Source organism: Siniperca chuatsi, linkage group LG10 (assembly GCF_020085105.1).
Source record: "Siniperca chuatsi isolate FFG_IHB_CAS linkage group LG10, ASM2008510v1, whole genome shotgun sequence".
Classification (NCBI taxonomy): domain Eukaryota; kingdom Metazoa; phylum Chordata; class Actinopteri; order Centrarchiformes; family Sinipercidae; genus Siniperca; species Siniperca chuatsi.
Window position 1 is genome coordinate 8,969,189 of NC_058051.1, and position 17,204 is coordinate 8,986,392.

Below are 17,204 nucleotides of genomic sequence, written 5' to 3' on the forward strand. Positions count from 1 at the left end.
ATAGAGAATCTTGTGCACAGGTGTATTTCATAAGATTTGTTTATTAATCTTTACCCAGGTAAATGTGGCAATTAATCGTGATATTGATTTCAGGTGATAATGCCCTACTGACTAGTCAAATTTGAAAGCATCACAATTTTAACAAAGAAGAAATAATTTGTTAATAATAACTACAGCTCCCATGAGGCTTTGACATCGTGCCAATGGCTAATATCTTGTTGTTGGGGGTCAGGGAGTCACCTATAAACATTAGTATACATCCTCAGGAGTTTAGAGGTCCAGGTTTGCTCAAAACAAACTACTTCTAACGATGTGTCCTCAGACCACACTGGACAGCACATTGGAAAGCAAATGTTTATAGCTGTTCCGAACAGCCACGCGCAAAAGTGTGGTGAAAAGCTGCCTATCATAAAGACGGTCAAAACCAAATGAAACAACTGTACAGATTATTGACTTTTAAGTTGATATGTTGAACTTGTTAACAAACAGATGGTTATTTATACATCCAGCAGTTATGGAGAAATATTATCATTCATTTGGAGCTGTGTTTCTGGTCACCTGGCAAATGTAAGGCCAGTATCTCCCCTCTTTTAGCCCTTTCAAATTGTTACATTGTTTTCACATTTTCATTTTATACATAGTTATCATGAAAATATCAGTTATAGCCGCTTTAAGAATATCCACAGCAAATATGGAAATCTGGTCATTACTTTTTCGAGATACCTTGTCATTGACTAAAGTATTGCCTGATGGGAAATATTGACCTAATGATGGTGCTACACTTGATGGAGTCAGAGGGTTACCAAAATCACCAGGAACAATTCTTTGGATACGATGAATATTTAAACTTCATATCAAGGCAATCCCGCCAGTAGTTATGAAGATATCTTTCTCTGGACCAAAATGTTGAGCAGAGCAACAGACGATTCCTGACAGGTGACCTCTTGGAAATGAAGTGCAGCAACTTAAAATTGGCAATCTGAGACATTCTCTTAGTTGTTTTTTTTTTTAATTAAATTTTGTAATTCATGCTCATCATTCACATGCTGTTATGTACCTCTAAATGCAGGTGTGGGATGGAAAGTGAAATATCAGCAACAGGTGCAGAAACAACAGATTGTTTTAGATGTTTTACGAACTGTCATGAAATGTATAACAGGCATGCAAACTTGCTGGACCACATCAAAATGTATAAGCTTATACAGCTATAATCACCTCAGGCATTCTGATGCGTATGTTCCATATAATAAATCATACTGCATACTGTATGTCCTGACACTGCATGAAATTTAAAATGAACCCACACACTACTGATGGAGATTATTTATTAAACTAATAATTTAGATGGTGCTGTGAGCGTATGAGAGTACCCCAGAGATGAGTTGGAGAGGGACTCATCTTCTGTCTACCTGCTCACTCACTGCTGTTATATAATACCTTTTCTCATCATTGGCAGCTGGAAAATCAAACTGCTCCCCAGGCTGCCCTGGGACCATGCTTCACCCATGACAGTGAATCTATGTTTACTGTGAACGTCCACACAGTGCAACACCTAGCGCAGATCATTTCAGATTGTAATAGTTCAGTGTCAGTAAGTAGCAATTTCAGTGTTTTCTGTTACACTTGGGTGGTTTTATCAGTGCATCGCAGTGGCTTATTGTTTTAAATCAAGGCTGTCACTGTGTTACTACCTGAAATAATTAATAGTTAAATTTATAAAACCAAAAGTTAACAGAAGAGAAGTTATACATAAAAACCTAAACAAAAACGCTGAAATAGCACAACAAAACAGGGGAATTTAATGTGGACTCTTAAACATCAGATCTCTGTCATCTAAAGCTGTATTGTACTGTAGTGAACGATTTAATATTAGATCATCATATTGAGTTACAGTACTTTGTCATACTGAAACCTGGCAGGGTCATGAAGAATATGTTAACCTAAATGAATCCACTCTGTCCAGTCATATTAATACTCACAATCCTTGAGGCACTGGCCGAGGAAGTGGAGTTGCAGCCATCTTCGACTCAACCCTATTAATCAACTTTAAACCTAACTAAATTATAACTCATTCGAAAGCCTTAGTGCTCCTTAAGGACATAAAAACCTTGATGACCTGCAGTTTTCTGGTGTTAAACTCTGACAAACCTGAAGTTATTGTACTTGGCCCCAAACACCTCCAAGACACATTATTTAAGACATAGTTGCTCTACATGGCATTGCCCTGGCCTCTAGAAACAAACTTCAAGGACTACCTTCTTTCACCTACGCAACATTGCAAAAATCAGGCACATCCTGTCTCAAAATTATGCCAAAAAACTAGTCCATACATTTGTTACTTCTAGGCTGGATTATTGCAATTCCTTATTATCAGGCTGCCCGAATAAGTCCCTTAAGAGTTTCCAGTTGATCCAGAATGCTGCGGCACGTGTACTGACAAGAACTAGGAAAAGAGATCATATTTCTCCACTATGAACTTCTCTGCACTGGCTCCCTGTAAAATCCAGAATACAATTTAAAATCCTTCTCCTCACCTACAAAGCTCTTAATGGTCAGGCACCATCGTATCTTAAAGATCTCATAATACCGTATTACCCCACTAGAACACTGCGCTCCCAGAATGCAGGGTTACTTGTGGTTCCTAGAGACTCCAAAAGTAGAATGGGAGCCAGAGCCTTCAGTTATCAAGCTCCTCTCGTTTGGAATCAGATCCCAGTTTGGGTTCGGGAGGCAGACACCATCTCCACATTTAAAAAAAGGCTTAAGACTTTCTTCTTCTTCTTCTTCTTCTTCTTCTTCTGTTGAGTTTTATGGTGGTTGGCGTCCGTAATTGCGGCTTACCGCCACCTACTCGATTGTAACAGCTTCACAATTTAAACTTTTTACAGTGTCCACCCAACGTGATCCCATGCCCAGACCCCATTGTCTGAGTTGTTGCAACTCCTTCCCTCGGTGTAACATCCAGATCCTCTCCAGATATGTCCACAACATTCAAGAATCTTCTTGCAGCGCCCAGCACCATCTTAATCCTTTCTGACTTCCCCTTCCAGCAGCACAGTTTATAACCATGGCAATAAATGCGAGAAATCGCTTCTTGTCCATACTGATGTTTTGCTCATCTCCATTTCCTTTCTTCTCCTTTTCCTTTTGAACTACCACCCTTTCACCGTTTCTCTCCATACTCTTAGCAGCTTCTGCATATGACAATCCCTTTTGATCTTTCATTTTTATTTCCTTAATTCTTTTTGGACACTGTGCTGATCCCCTATAGTGGTTTCCCTTGCAGTGCAGGCACTTTGCTTGCTCTTTCTCCACTTTACACTTCTCCACGTTACAGTTTTCCTTCCCACATCTCCCACATCTTCTGCCCCTTCTATATACTGCCGCAACATGTCCATATTCCTGACAGCAGAAACACCTGAGAGGCGCTCTCTCATATGGCATCACACTATAGCACACATAATCTAGGTACACTCTTTCTGGTAATTCCCCCTCAAAAGTCAAACACATCGAATTACTGTCCTCCTTCTCCCCATTTCTGAATCTTGTCAGCCTTCTTGCCTCACACACACCTTCAACCTCCCGAAATGACTCGGCCTCCACTGACAGTGGAGGCTTAAGACTTTCCTCTTTGATAAAGCTTATAGTTAGGGCTGGCTTGGGTGAGTCCTGAACCATCCCTTAGTTATAATGCTATAGGCCTAGACTGCTGGGAGACTTCCCATGATGATATGCATTTTTATCCCATTACTGCATGTTACTAACTCGACATCTTCTCTCTCTCCCAGTTTTGTGCTTTCTTGTTTCTCTCCTCTCTCCTTTTGTCGCTTTCAGCAGGTATTTCTACCTCCGGAGCTGCAGAGACTGAATTGTGGGCCTGCTGCCCCCATGTTCCTGCTTGACAACTGCTACTACAGTTGTTGTTATTGGCTCTGTTAGTATTATTGTCATTATTATTCATATGACTGTCATTCCTATTATTATTAATGTATTAATATTAATATTACCACTACCATTGCATTATTACTATTTAAAAAAAGGTGGTATTTGCATTGTGCCCCCCCCCCCTCAAAACCTCTCTCTCTCTGGTTGTGTCCAAGATTTCTGCCTGTTAAAAGGAAGTTTTTTCTTGCCACTGTCGCCAAGTGCTTGCTTATGGTGGGATTTGTTGGGTCTCTGTAAATAATATTATAGAGTATGGTCTAGACCTGCTCTACAGGAAAAGTGAAGTATCACCCACACCCGCTCCCAATTAGATCCCAATCACAGCCAGCATATAAGCCCTGCACTCACATCAGTATGTGTCCGACCTCATTCATGACTAGGACTCTCCATGCTACTCGGCATTACACCCATTTGTCCTTTTCCAGTGATCTCCCTGTCTGTCTCCAGCGATCTCCCTGTCTGCCTCCAGCGATCTCCCTGCTTGCCTCTAGTGATCTCCCTCCTACAGACTTCCCTCTCTCCATACCCACTATATCTGGCTGTTATTCAATAAAGAACATTCTGGTCCATCTTGGTGTCCCCTGCCTGTCTGTACTGTAACAGAAGGTCGGACCTTTACCGAAAGGATGACAGCCCTGAGCACCGATGACCCCTTCCCGGACCTGTAGGATGTTATCTGGCGACATCTTCTCACCCATCCACCACCAGTCATTCCCACCAGCGCTTCCTCAGACACTCCTTCAACCCCTCTGGCTCTCAGGATTATTAGTCAATTACAGACCTTCTCCGGCTCAGCAGATGACTGCGAGGGATTTTTGTTGCGGTGTTCCCTGGTCATTGGCCTATACCCACACCAGTACCCCATCGAGCGATTCAAGGTGACCTTCCTGGTGTCCTGGCTCGACGGACCGGCGCTCCGCTGGGCGGCAGACATCTAGTCGAGAGGTGAGGCTGTTACACAATTCTTTGGCCATTTCATATCACTCCTCAGGAAGGAGTTTGGCCTGCCAAACGTCAAGTCGTCAGCCAGTCCTCAGCCCACACCTCTACCAACCACTCTCCAGTCTACCAAACCACTACCTACCCGCACCGAAGCTCAGCCTCCCAGCTGCTTGCCTGCTCAGCCTCCCAGGTGCTCGCCTGCACTGTGGCGGCCTCCAGTCCCAGCGCCGGCCTCCAGTCCCAGCGCCGCGACCGCCGCCACCTCCAGTCCCAACTGGATCACAGCAGCCTCCAGTCCCTGTTGGATCGCAGTCGTAGATCACAGTCATCACTTCTTGCAGGATGGCAACAGCTTCTCGCTCCCAGACTCCAGGCTGGATCGCAGTCGACTCGTCTCCTGGCTGGATCGCAGCAGCTCCCCACTCCCAGACTCCCTGCTGGATCGCAGTTGACTCCTCTCCCGGCTGGATCGCAGCAGCTCCTTGCTCCCCATCCTGCTGTCCCGTCGCCAGCCCTTGATCTGGTTCACCAGCCTCCAGATAGCTCCCGCCTTAGTCGCAGACCTCCAGGGGGTTCCTGCTTTCGCCGCAGACCTCCAGAGGGTCCCAGCCCTCCCAGGTCCCCAGCTCCTCACCTGTCCAGTCCCCGGAATGTCTGCCCGAGGTCCCCAGCTCTGTGCCTGTACAGTCCCCAGGTCGTACGCCGGTGGCACACCTGCCCAGGTTCCGGCCGGTCGCCTAGATCAACCCACTCCCTGTGGTGGAGGACCACCACCACGTCGGCGGGGTTTTTCGGCCCTCGGGAGCTGGCCGTGGAGGGGGGGGGGGTACTGTCACAGATATGCCAGGCTCCACCATCCTCTAATCACCTACACCTGCTCCCCATCAGATCCCAATAACAGCCAGCATATAAGCCCTGCACTCACCTCAGTATGTGTCCGACCTCGTTCATGACTAGGACTCTCCACGCTACTTGGCATTACACCCATTCATCCTTCTCCAGCGATCTCCCTGCCTTTAATTAAAGCACACTTGCTTGAAATCTGGAAACTCAAATTGTCAATTATTGGAAAACAAATGTAGTTGTATGTGAGTTGTGTGCAACTTGAAATTGTGCGTATGATTACACTGGCTTTATTGTGACACTCAAAGTGAAGGTGATTGATGATGCACCTAGAGGCATTCCTGCTACTGCAGAGTTAACAAACATAATGTAAGTGCCTGCAAGCCAAATTTTGGAACTTGATCAGCAAAATACAAATAGCTATTATATTTGTTTTCACTGTTAACATAAGTTTATTTGAGCTACTTACAGCACATAATAGAGAGGCAATCAGATGTCGGGTCGAAACCAGACTCTCAACATTGGCTGGGCTGAGGGAGGCCATCCCTGGGTGGCTCACGGACTTCCTGTGTACTCAGACACCCCAGCCTGCAACCCTGCCTGCTACTCCTCAGCCAGTTTTCTAGCCTCCCTGCCTGCTAGCCTTTTGTCAGTCAAGCTTAGTTACCTGAACCTGAAATCTGCCTGTCCCGAACCAGTCCCAGTCCCGAACCCATACCTAGGCCCCCGCCTTCGCCGCCGGCCTCCAGAAGGGTTTCGTCTTCACTGATGACCTCCAGAAGGTCTCAGTCTTCGCCGCTGGCCTCCTGTGACCTTCCTCCTGTGCCACCGGCATTCCGCCAGGCCTCCAGATGGTGTTGATCTTCGTCACAGAACTCATGAGATCAGCTCCGCACCTGTCCAGACCCTGGGCTGTCTGCCCGAGGTCCCCAGCTCCGCACCTGTCCAGTCCTCCGGACCCCCTCCGCCCACCCTGAATCTCTCCCCCAGACCCCGTCCACGCACCCAGCTTGATTTGTACTGTTATGAACTTGTTTCAGAAGGGAACATCCCTTGACTTTGTTGACTTGTTTGGATTTTGGACGTTTGAAAACAGTCCCTCAACCTTTCTTTTTTGACCTGTTTTGGGAGGGACATCTGGAGACCGTCCCTCGACTTCTGTTGAACTTGTTTTGCTTGGGATGTCTGGGAGCCGTCCCTTGGGATTGTTGGCCCTTCCTTGCTTCGAAAGCTTCGAATACTGTTATTTAACCATGGCTGTTTTCTAGTCTTTGAGTTTGGTCTATTTTTCAGAGGAGCTATGAGATCTAAGGTTGAAGAACACAGAGAATTAAAAGAATCAACCAAATCGTTGGTGTTGGAGGAATCAAGAAACACATTGCCAGGAGAATTGAACAGTGTATAGAATTTTGAAGCACTATGCTCATTAAGGGCACGTGTGTACTTAGAGCGGGGTAATTCAATACTAGCAGCCTGTAATTCACACTTAAAAGCAATGCATAGGTGATCAGATACAAACATGTCCCTGATTTCCACAGATGGTATCAGTCTTTAGTCTGGGTCTCAGAATGAGACTAAAGTGTGGCCACGGGAATGAGTTTGGCCTGACACACGTTGAAAGTTAAAAGAATTAGTGATATTTAAAAAATCAGCAGTAAGGGCATTAGAAGACTCATCAACATGAATATTAAAATCACCCCAAAAGCAATTCTATCATAATAATAATTCAGGGAGTTCCAACAAGAAGGAGCCAGCTGGTTTAAGGGGGCGATAAATAATAGCCAATATGACCAGGAGGGGGCCACCAAGTTTAAACATGAGCACTTCAAAGGAAAAATCATTGCAAGCTATGAGGTTACATTGTAAATGACTCCTGCAGACAGTAACAAGACCACCACCACGACTACAATCCCTAGGGTGGCTAAAGTACTCATAATCTGGAGGGCACAATTCAGCAAGCTGACTGTGATCACCAGGACGTAACCAGGTGTCTGTTAAAAACATGAAATCTAAATCAGTAAAAGAGATAAAATCATTAATGATCATTATTAATCATTAAATGTTTTGAAAGGGCTCTTACATTGAAAAGAGCCATCTTAAAAAGTCTGTGCTGGGTTAGAGCTGAAGTTGAGATTGGAGGTAGGGTTCTGGCCCGGTTCTTTATTAAATTATTATTATTGCTGTGTTGTGTTAAAGACCTATGCAAAATTACCACAGGAATTTTAATAGTAGTGCTAAAGTGATCTGGGCTTCAAATAGCAGCACTATGATCAGTCCACAAGGGGGAATTAATGACAGCAGAGGGTGCGTGGCTGTTTATGGTGGACAGAGAAGAGAAAAAGAAGACCCAGGGGATGTAAATAGTCAATTACATGAGGAGGACAGTACAGCGTGCTGACTTGTTTGGGTGAAGACCGTCTTCTGTAAACAAGGAAGAATGATCCCAGAATAATTTAAAATTGTGAATAAAACCAATGTCATGGGTACTGCAGACAGACTAGAGCCAGGTATGAAGGCTGAGGATCCTGCTAAAACGGCCAGTTCCATGACCCAGTGTAGGAACTGGACCCAAAATATAAGCATGCTTTCCAGTGCTGTTGAGCAGGTAAAAGAGGCAGATGAAGTCTGCTTTCATCAGCTCAGATTGCTGATGGGCAGTGTCATTGGTGCTGACATGGACTATAATTTTAGCGATAGTCATCGGGAGTGCAGTCAGAATTCCGGGGAGCTTTATGAGGATGTTGGGGGTCATAGCTCAGGAAAAGCAGTGTGTGACCGCATTTACGAAGCGGATATTCCTTACTATGGAATCTCCAACTATCAGCGTAGTTGGGGGGATGAGAGGAGTCCATGATCGTGGAGGCCGCTAAGTTCCATCAGCCATCCATGGTATAGTCGTGGCCGGGGACTGCTGCAGCGAGGTGGTGGCGTCTCTGGACGAATGAGACCTCCAGAGCGTCTCCGGATCACAGCCTCTTTCAGTAACTTGCGGTGAGAGGAGGAGGAAGACTTGACCGCTGAAAAATGGGAGTGTCTCTCCAGTGGAGGAAAGTCCTGTGTATCCAGGATCACAAACCTGTTGGCCAGCAGGAGGTCCCGATGTGACGGAGGGGGAAGCGGGGCGCTTTGCACCATGTCTGTCCTTGCAGGCTACAGTCAAGTGCTCCGGTTGACATGGAGACAAACTCCCCAGAGCATTCTCCCCACCCCTGCCGACCAGTGACCGTGCATCCACGTGACAAGATCCACACTCAGGCATCTCGCTTGCAGTTAGTCCATAAAAGTGCTCAAAGCTTAAAATCCACAATAAAGAGACAACTACACAAATATTCAATACAAGGCTTCTTTTATAGAGTGATCTCACTAGTTATTAATGGAGTTGATTCATATTGACACATTGTTTAATCATCCCTTTATCCTTCTGTTTTGTTGATGTTGACAAACAGCTGAGTTCAATTCAGAAAGATTAAATAAATTGTGTTCAATTGCTGAAAGTGCTTTTTTAGCCAAGGTGGCGCACCTGCACACATACGCCTCACCCTGCCCCACTCCTCCCAGGAACTCAACCTGCAGTCTGCACCCTAGATACTTCATACCAATTATTTCTACTTTTCCCATGGTTAATCACCTCAGTGTGAATTATCCTGGTGAACAAGCTTTTCCACTTACCTCTGAATCGAGGACATGGTCTGGCAGTCAACTTGAGGAGATACAGTGGCTTCAGAAAGAATTCAGACCCCTTCACTTTTTGCACACTTTATTGTGTTGTAGATTAAATTTTAAATGGATACAATTGCCATTTTTGCCCATCAATCTACACTCAGTAACCCATAATGACAAAGTGAAAACCTGTTTTTAGAATTTTTTGCAAATGTATTAAAAATCTAAAATTTAAATCTTTCATTTAAGTATTCAGACCCTTTGCTCTGGCACTCACAATTGTGGTCAGGTCCAGCCTGTTTGCTTTAATTATCCTTGAAATGTGTGTAGAACTTGATCTGAAATCTGACACCACTGAGTAATAATCAAGTTTTTTTATGAATCATTTTGGAAAGGATAATAAGGGGTAAGTATATGTATAGAACATCTGTGGAGAGACCTGAAGATGGCAGTTCACAGATGCTTCCCATCCAATCTGATGGCACTTGAGAGGATCTGCCAGGAAGAATGGGATAAATTGTAGAGACTATTAAGCAATCCAACTTGACAAATGCAAAGCATCTCAAAGTAGCCCCATCCTACCACACAAACTTTATCTTACTCTTTTTTATGAGTTATCATCTCAGCCCATCATCTTTCACTTTGACATTTACCTTGTTGTATGCCTTCGAATGGTGGTGGTTGACTGATTTATGGTCAATTTTGATTTCTGCTTTCTTCACCCCACCTCTAGGTTAAGGCTTGGTTCCCTGGGGCAACTAATGCGCCAGCTCTGTCAGAAAAGAATGCCAACCACCTCAAGGCAAAACCACACCTCTAAGCATATCTGAAATTAGCGCATTGGATTTTTCACTCTCTCCCTTTCTCCTCCAATCATAACTTGTTCCACTCACTCTGCCTTTGAAACATGCCAAAAGGTCAGCAAGATTTAACTATAGGTAGTGAGGAATCAAATGCATGCCACTGGAGTCACTTTCACTAAGTGAGCAATCCTTTTGTGTCAGTTATACTGATGCTTATGTCTTATATTTAAAATACCAAAGCTGACACTATTAGGTTCATTTTGAAGGAAATCTTTAAACCCAAGATACAATGTTTGTATGGCATAGTTCAAATGGAGAATTCTTCATTGTAGTATCACCTGTTTGAATGACTACAGGCCTACTGCCTTAACTTCAGTCAGTATGAAGGACCACAACCTAGGACTGGCACCCCAATGTTCCCTAATCCTTATTCTCAAATGAATCTATATCACACTCAAACTCTGTTATGCTGTGAAAAATTGGCAGATTATACTACTGTGGCAGGTTTAACCATTGGTGATAATTAATTGAACTATGGTAGCACCACTAATGCCTTATAGTCAACTCATTTCTTTGGCAGCTGACAAAGTTTGATGTTAGTCATAAGGCCCCAATTTTCTTTTACAAAGCTATGATATAAAGTGTATCACAGACAGGGCCCAGCCATGGAACACACAGCAGCAAAGATTACCAGGATCATCTTTTTCATCAAGATAAGATAAACAAGGAGAGCAAAAAGAAAAGCCACCGATCACTCTCATCCAGTGTTCTTTGTCTGCAGCCGCCTCCCATCAGACAGGAGCATGAATCAAATTTGCCATTGTATCACTGGTCTTTTTATCACTAATGCACTTTTTCATGCTGTGGAATCATGCCTGAAGTTAAAAAGGTAATTGCCTTTATTAAAAAACACCCTTGGCTATATTGAAATGAAGTTGCATCAGCTAAAAGTCAATAGTTGTGACAAATATTTAACACAAAGTGAGTGACTTTTTTTGCACCTGAATGGATGTCTGAGATTTCCACTGTGATAGTGAAGCAGAGTTGCTCTCAGTTTTGAGTGAAGTCCCTTTTGTAGCTTTTGTCTACACACAACCTGTTTGAGTTGCTGTACTACACATTCATGGTCATTTGGAATCACCATGTCTTATTTCTGATTAATGCCTCCACGCCTTTCACACCCATACACACACCCACAAACACGCACCAACACTACACGCTCAGACTATTACACTTTTAAAGTTGGCTAACGATGGATTTATGTGTTCTACTATTCAGTGCTAGCAGTTGATCAGCTGAGATTTTCATTGATGACTTTCACTGATGACAATAATGATAATTTTTGGTTTTTGTACCACTCCTTACAGCACCAAGAGCCTCTGCATGATGACCATCTGACAAGAATAAAATCTATCTGTAACACCTTTAAGAGCCACTTTACTTTTTTCTCATTGAGAGTCAATTCTGACTTGTTTTATACTTTGTGAGTTATGCTGATGCTTTGCCTGAACACGCTTTCTGCTGGCAGTGGTAAAAACAAGCATTGCCTACAGGCACCAGCCAGTAAAGAGTACAAGCTGTAATAACTGTGTTAGGTGACTCTGATTAAAAATGACAATGAAGTACTGAGATGGTTATTGCCCTGTGCCCCCACATATTAGGGAAACCCCTTAGCCCCTTAAAGCTTCTTATTGGCAATTTTTCATCTATTTTTTACACCAAAGTTTTTGGACTCTGTGTCACAGAGGGGACTATCAAAGCATGTACTGGGGTAGAGGCAAGAAAATATCCCTGGAGAGATTATTATATAACACACCTCATGAAGAATTCTAGCTGCTCATACTGCCACTGATGTGGATTCAAGGTTAAGATAAAGTTTATCATAAAACAATTTTTTAAACTGTCTAGATAGGTTACCTTTTTCAGTTAGGTAAAAGAACATGTAGCGGTAATCTTGCAAGTGCAGTGCTTACTACAAGTAACTGTAGGCCAGTGAAAGTGACTATGTCCATTTACTCAGGTACTGTATGTAAGTAGAATTTTGATATTCTTGTACTTTACTTGAAAATTTACATTTGATGCTACCCTTATACTTCTTCTGAGGGTAGCAAATGCTAACAGACTCAACAAACTGATCCGTCAAGCCAGTGACATTGTGGGGGTGGAGCTGGACTCTCTGGCGGTGGTGTTAGAGAGGAGGATGCTGGCCAAACTACATGCCATCTTGGACAGTGTCTCCCACCCACTCCATGACGTGCTGGTCAAACAAAGGAGTACCTTCAGCAGAAGACTCATCCCCCCAAAAAGCACCACAGAGCGCCACAGGAAGTCATTCCTGCCTGTGGCCATCAAACTCTTTAACTCCTCCCTCTAAGTGTAGACTAACACTTAGAGGGAGGAGTTAAAGAGTTTGACCCTAAGTCATTAAACTGGGCATTGATCATTTTATCTCTGCAATACTTGACATAATTGTGCAATATTCTGTTTTAATACTCCTGTGCAATATACTCTTTGGAGTTTAAAATTCCCTATTTACTGGTAGGTTAATGTTATCTATATTAAACACACCAGTATTGTGTAGGTCTACTTGTAATAAAGGATGCAACTTGTTTGGCTCAAGGCTTTCATTGACAAAACCAGTTAACCTTGAAAAGGACTCACAGTGTTGGCTCAAACAACCTCTATGAAGTTTCATAACCATCTTTGTATGAAGACAAAGGGAGGGGCTTTGTGGGAAATAACTGCTTACTGAGGCTTGCAGAGGAGCCGACATGCACACCTCCAAAATCACAGCTACACATACATCATCCATTTCTCTTGTGCATCAAACAAAGAAAACCAGCATTAACATAGTAGTAATACAGTATATCGCTATAACATCTATTAGGCAAAACTTGTTATTAATACTGAATCAAACATTTCACCACAATGTGAAGGTGTTGCATTTACAAGATGAAAAAGGTCTTGCTGTCCAGGGTGCTGGTGAGACCAACAACACAATATGCCAGCTGAAGTTGCCACATGCTGAAATGCTGGATCTTACTGCTCCACCCTCCTGGGTGTTCTTCATTAAAGGGCAATCATTTTTGTTGATGCCATAGTATGCAATTCAATTTGTATACTACGTGACTACTGTTGTGAGACTGATGTGAGATGTGTTTCAACTGTGGATTAAGATGTACTTTCTGGGAAGCTGCAGGGGGACACTGAGAGACGACACGTCTACCGGTGTTGTGAGCCAGTATGGCAAATTAGCAGACACACTCATAATATCTCACTGCAGTGGCATGCATGGAGTCTGATCGAAAGCTAGAGAAAAACTGTTGTTTAAGTCTGATGCAATGGCATCGCCATACAGGGTTTGGAATCTCTTTAATGCTAGTCTCACTGATTCCAAGAATCTGCTAACGTATTTCTATTTAAAGTAATGTAAAGCCTTCTCTGCTGCATGCTAAATATATGCAAAATACATTACAATATATTGAAAAATAGATCATGTTTTTTTCACAGAGCTAGAGCCATTATTTGGTTGACTTTGTTTGAGATTAACAAGTTTGCCATGTCTTTACAATAGCTCCTTTTCCGAATACAACCCTAATTAGAACTTTACTTTTCAGTCTACAAAAGCAAACACAGTTTGTGTTACACACAGACACACTACATGGTAACATACTCAGTTCTAGTAGTGCAATATTGCCCCCTGGTGGTCAATTGCTAAAAAAGGGGTAAACCTATTTTAATATTTTCTCGATGCACTCCTGCCTGTGTGTTGCTTTGCACTCTTAAGTGTTTCTTAAACCTTAATGGTGTTCATATAGATGGACCACAGCTGCCCTACAGCACAATCATAATTTGTTTATAAATATAATATAAATAAGACAAATCATTACTTGGCCATTTGCAAAGACTTATTCCTCTCAAAACGAAATTTTCCACACATACACACAAGATATGTAAGCTATGCTCACATTTCAGAAATAAATAACCTCATTAAACCAGACTACATCTTGTTGGCAATTTTATCTTTCCAGTAGTTGGAATGATGGACCAACATTTCAACCTGTTGGACTATTGCAAGGAAAATATTTAAGGTACAGGAAACTTCTTTTCTTGTAAATATCCATACAGCAGAATGTTAAGGATGTTTCTATTAGCAAATTATGCAAATAAATTTTAAAAAGACCATAGAAATAATGCAGACAACCTCAAAGCCCCATACAGCAATGTCATGAGGCTGAGATTGCTATGGTAATACAAACATGGCAAGTGGAACGAGTGGAACCTTCACCTGTATGTAAGAGAGAGCCATGTTGGGATTCACAATGGTTAAGGGGTACCAAACTGTGTAGGTGCAATCAATTAGATTTGGCTATCAAGATTATTACGGATCATAAATAATGAACGAATAATGAACTTTGATGAATAAAGTCCTCGGGGGCACCACTGTTCTTAAAGAAGAGAAATGATAGCCTTGATTGAGTCTCATAAAATACACAAAACTATCAATTTGGGACTCTGATTAATAATTAAATTAATAATTATAACCCAAATTACCATTGATAGGTAGTAGGTTGAAGGATTTGAAGTTCAACATAGAATAGGTTGGCAAATTGCGCAACATTAAAGAAACCAGCATAATTATGTACAAGAATTTATTAAAAGATAAACAAAGCAAAAACACACAATGTGAAGTCTACTCTAAATACACTAGACTACAGAACAAAGGGTGTGTATGTATGTGTGTATGTGTGCAGGTTTGGATGTGCACCAAAAGGAATGTGTGTATGTTTCTTTGTTCTGCCTCCATATGAACACACGTGGTCAGAAACAACATGTGAAGCTTTAAAGTTACTCTCCGCCGTGTGATTTGGGTTTAAGGCTAATATAATTTGAACGTGTGCGTGATCTGTATGCTAACGGTGCCAAGTTAGAAAAGAGGATAGTTAGTTGCATGCAAGACCCTGTGTCTGTGTGAACCTCACTAACAACAAGCAGCTTACATGGTGGTGGTAGCAGACCATCTGCTGCGTGCTGGAGGCAAAGCCAGGAGAAAAGAGTTCAGTTGGGTGTCTGCTGGTGAGCAAGCCAAACTGAGAGGGATACAGCCACGGCTCTCTGCTGCATTGAAGGATTCCAAGTGAAAGAGAGTGAACAATGACCATTGACACCTTTTTTTTTTACCTGGTGACATCTGGGTCACAGGTCAGACTGGCCACTAGTGGCTGGGATGCTGCATTCAATATTCTCAGGATTTTGGAATGCTGAATTCACATGTAATGTACTGTAGGTGCACTGTATGTTTAGAAAGCAATGGATTATCACTGTCCAAACATGGCCATTGAAGTGTTATTCATTTTAATTGATTTTACCACTTTATACTATTTTTCTACATCATCACAAAAGAAACAAGATTTGACAGATCCTAAGCCTCAACTTAATCCTGATGAGTCATTGGTCAGTTTTCAGGGAGGGGCATTGAATCAAGTTTCTGCTTTGTTACGTCTATGATATCCTACCAACACCAACAAACCTCCAAAGTGGAGAATAACTGAGAATCCATGCTGTTCGCTGTGTGAGAGGCCCACCAACCTGGAGCACATCCTGCCTTCATGCTTAACAAGCCAGAGAATGACTTGAAGCCAAACCACCTCACATAAAGTGCAGGATGTCATGGCTCAGGAAATGCAGGATTGGACCCAAATGCTGACGAAACAGGCAGCAGGATGACTTCAGTGGTTCATTGATGAGAATAGTTTACAGGTACGAACAGGCAGGCAGGTAGGCAGGTTCAGGTCCTGGTGTCAAAAGCTTGAAAGCAAAAACACAAGTAAGACAGAAACATAGCAACTAGGACAAACTGGCAAAGGAACAGTTCGTCCTAGGCTGACGAACTGGGCTGATATATGTAGTGACTGATGTCAGGTTGAGTCTGGTTCTGTCCAAGGTTTCTGCCTCTTAAAGGAAGTTTTTTCTTGCCACTGTCGCCAAATGCTTGCTCATAGTGGGATTTGTTGGGTCTCTGTAAATAATATTATAGAGTACGGTCTAGACCTGCTCTATAGAAAAAGTACAATGAAATAACTTCTGTTATGAATTGGCGCTATATAAATAAAATTGAATTTAATTGAATTTATGAGGGAAGTGAGAACAGGTGAGCAGGTGAATGAGGAAGTCTAGTTAAAAAGTCTGGTGCAATGGCAATAAATGGTTTTGAGGAAGTGGAACAGGTGTGTAGATGTGTGGGGCAGTCAGCTGATGGGGAAAGGAGGGGAAGTCCAAGGGCATTTGGTGGATGTTTTAAAATAGCAATGAAGGGACCTGGAGAATAGGAAATGTGGCTGGAGAGAAGGGACAGAGGGTACATCCCAAGTCTCTCAATTGCATCCACGTTTCCCTCACTTGCGTCTTTTCCATGCATCTTAGTTCCTCCCCCCGGGGATGCATGAAGAGACGTAAGGAAACCATGCGAGGAAATATGTTTTTAGAGAACAGAGGTGTCCTTTTGTCTGAGGTCTCAGATGAAGCGACGTCCATTTCTGGTGGCAGCTGATAACAGCTCGATCAGCTGTCAGCCATTGAGACTAGATGGAGTTTTGTCTGCACACATGTGCACTGTGCTAATACTAATAAAGGCACACAGTTATCACTGACAGAGCAGCAGTGTTTTCTCTCTGTAACCTGTTACCTGTTTAACAAACACCTGCACATGAATAACAACCTGCATTCTGTATTTATACGTTGTACTGTGTCCTGCTCAGAGGCACAGGAATCATTTCTACTTGCAGAATGCGTTTATATTATTTATTCATTAATTGCATCTCTATTTATATTCTGATATTGATATTCGGATTGTGAATTCATTATTAAATAACGCAGAAGATGATTAGTGTCTTTTGAACATTGGAAATTATTTATCAGGCTAAATATTACTGGGAAAATTTAAATTATGTAACTCATATCAAACCTGACGCTCAGGAATTATCAGCCTAAAATGTGACTGAATGGAAATGA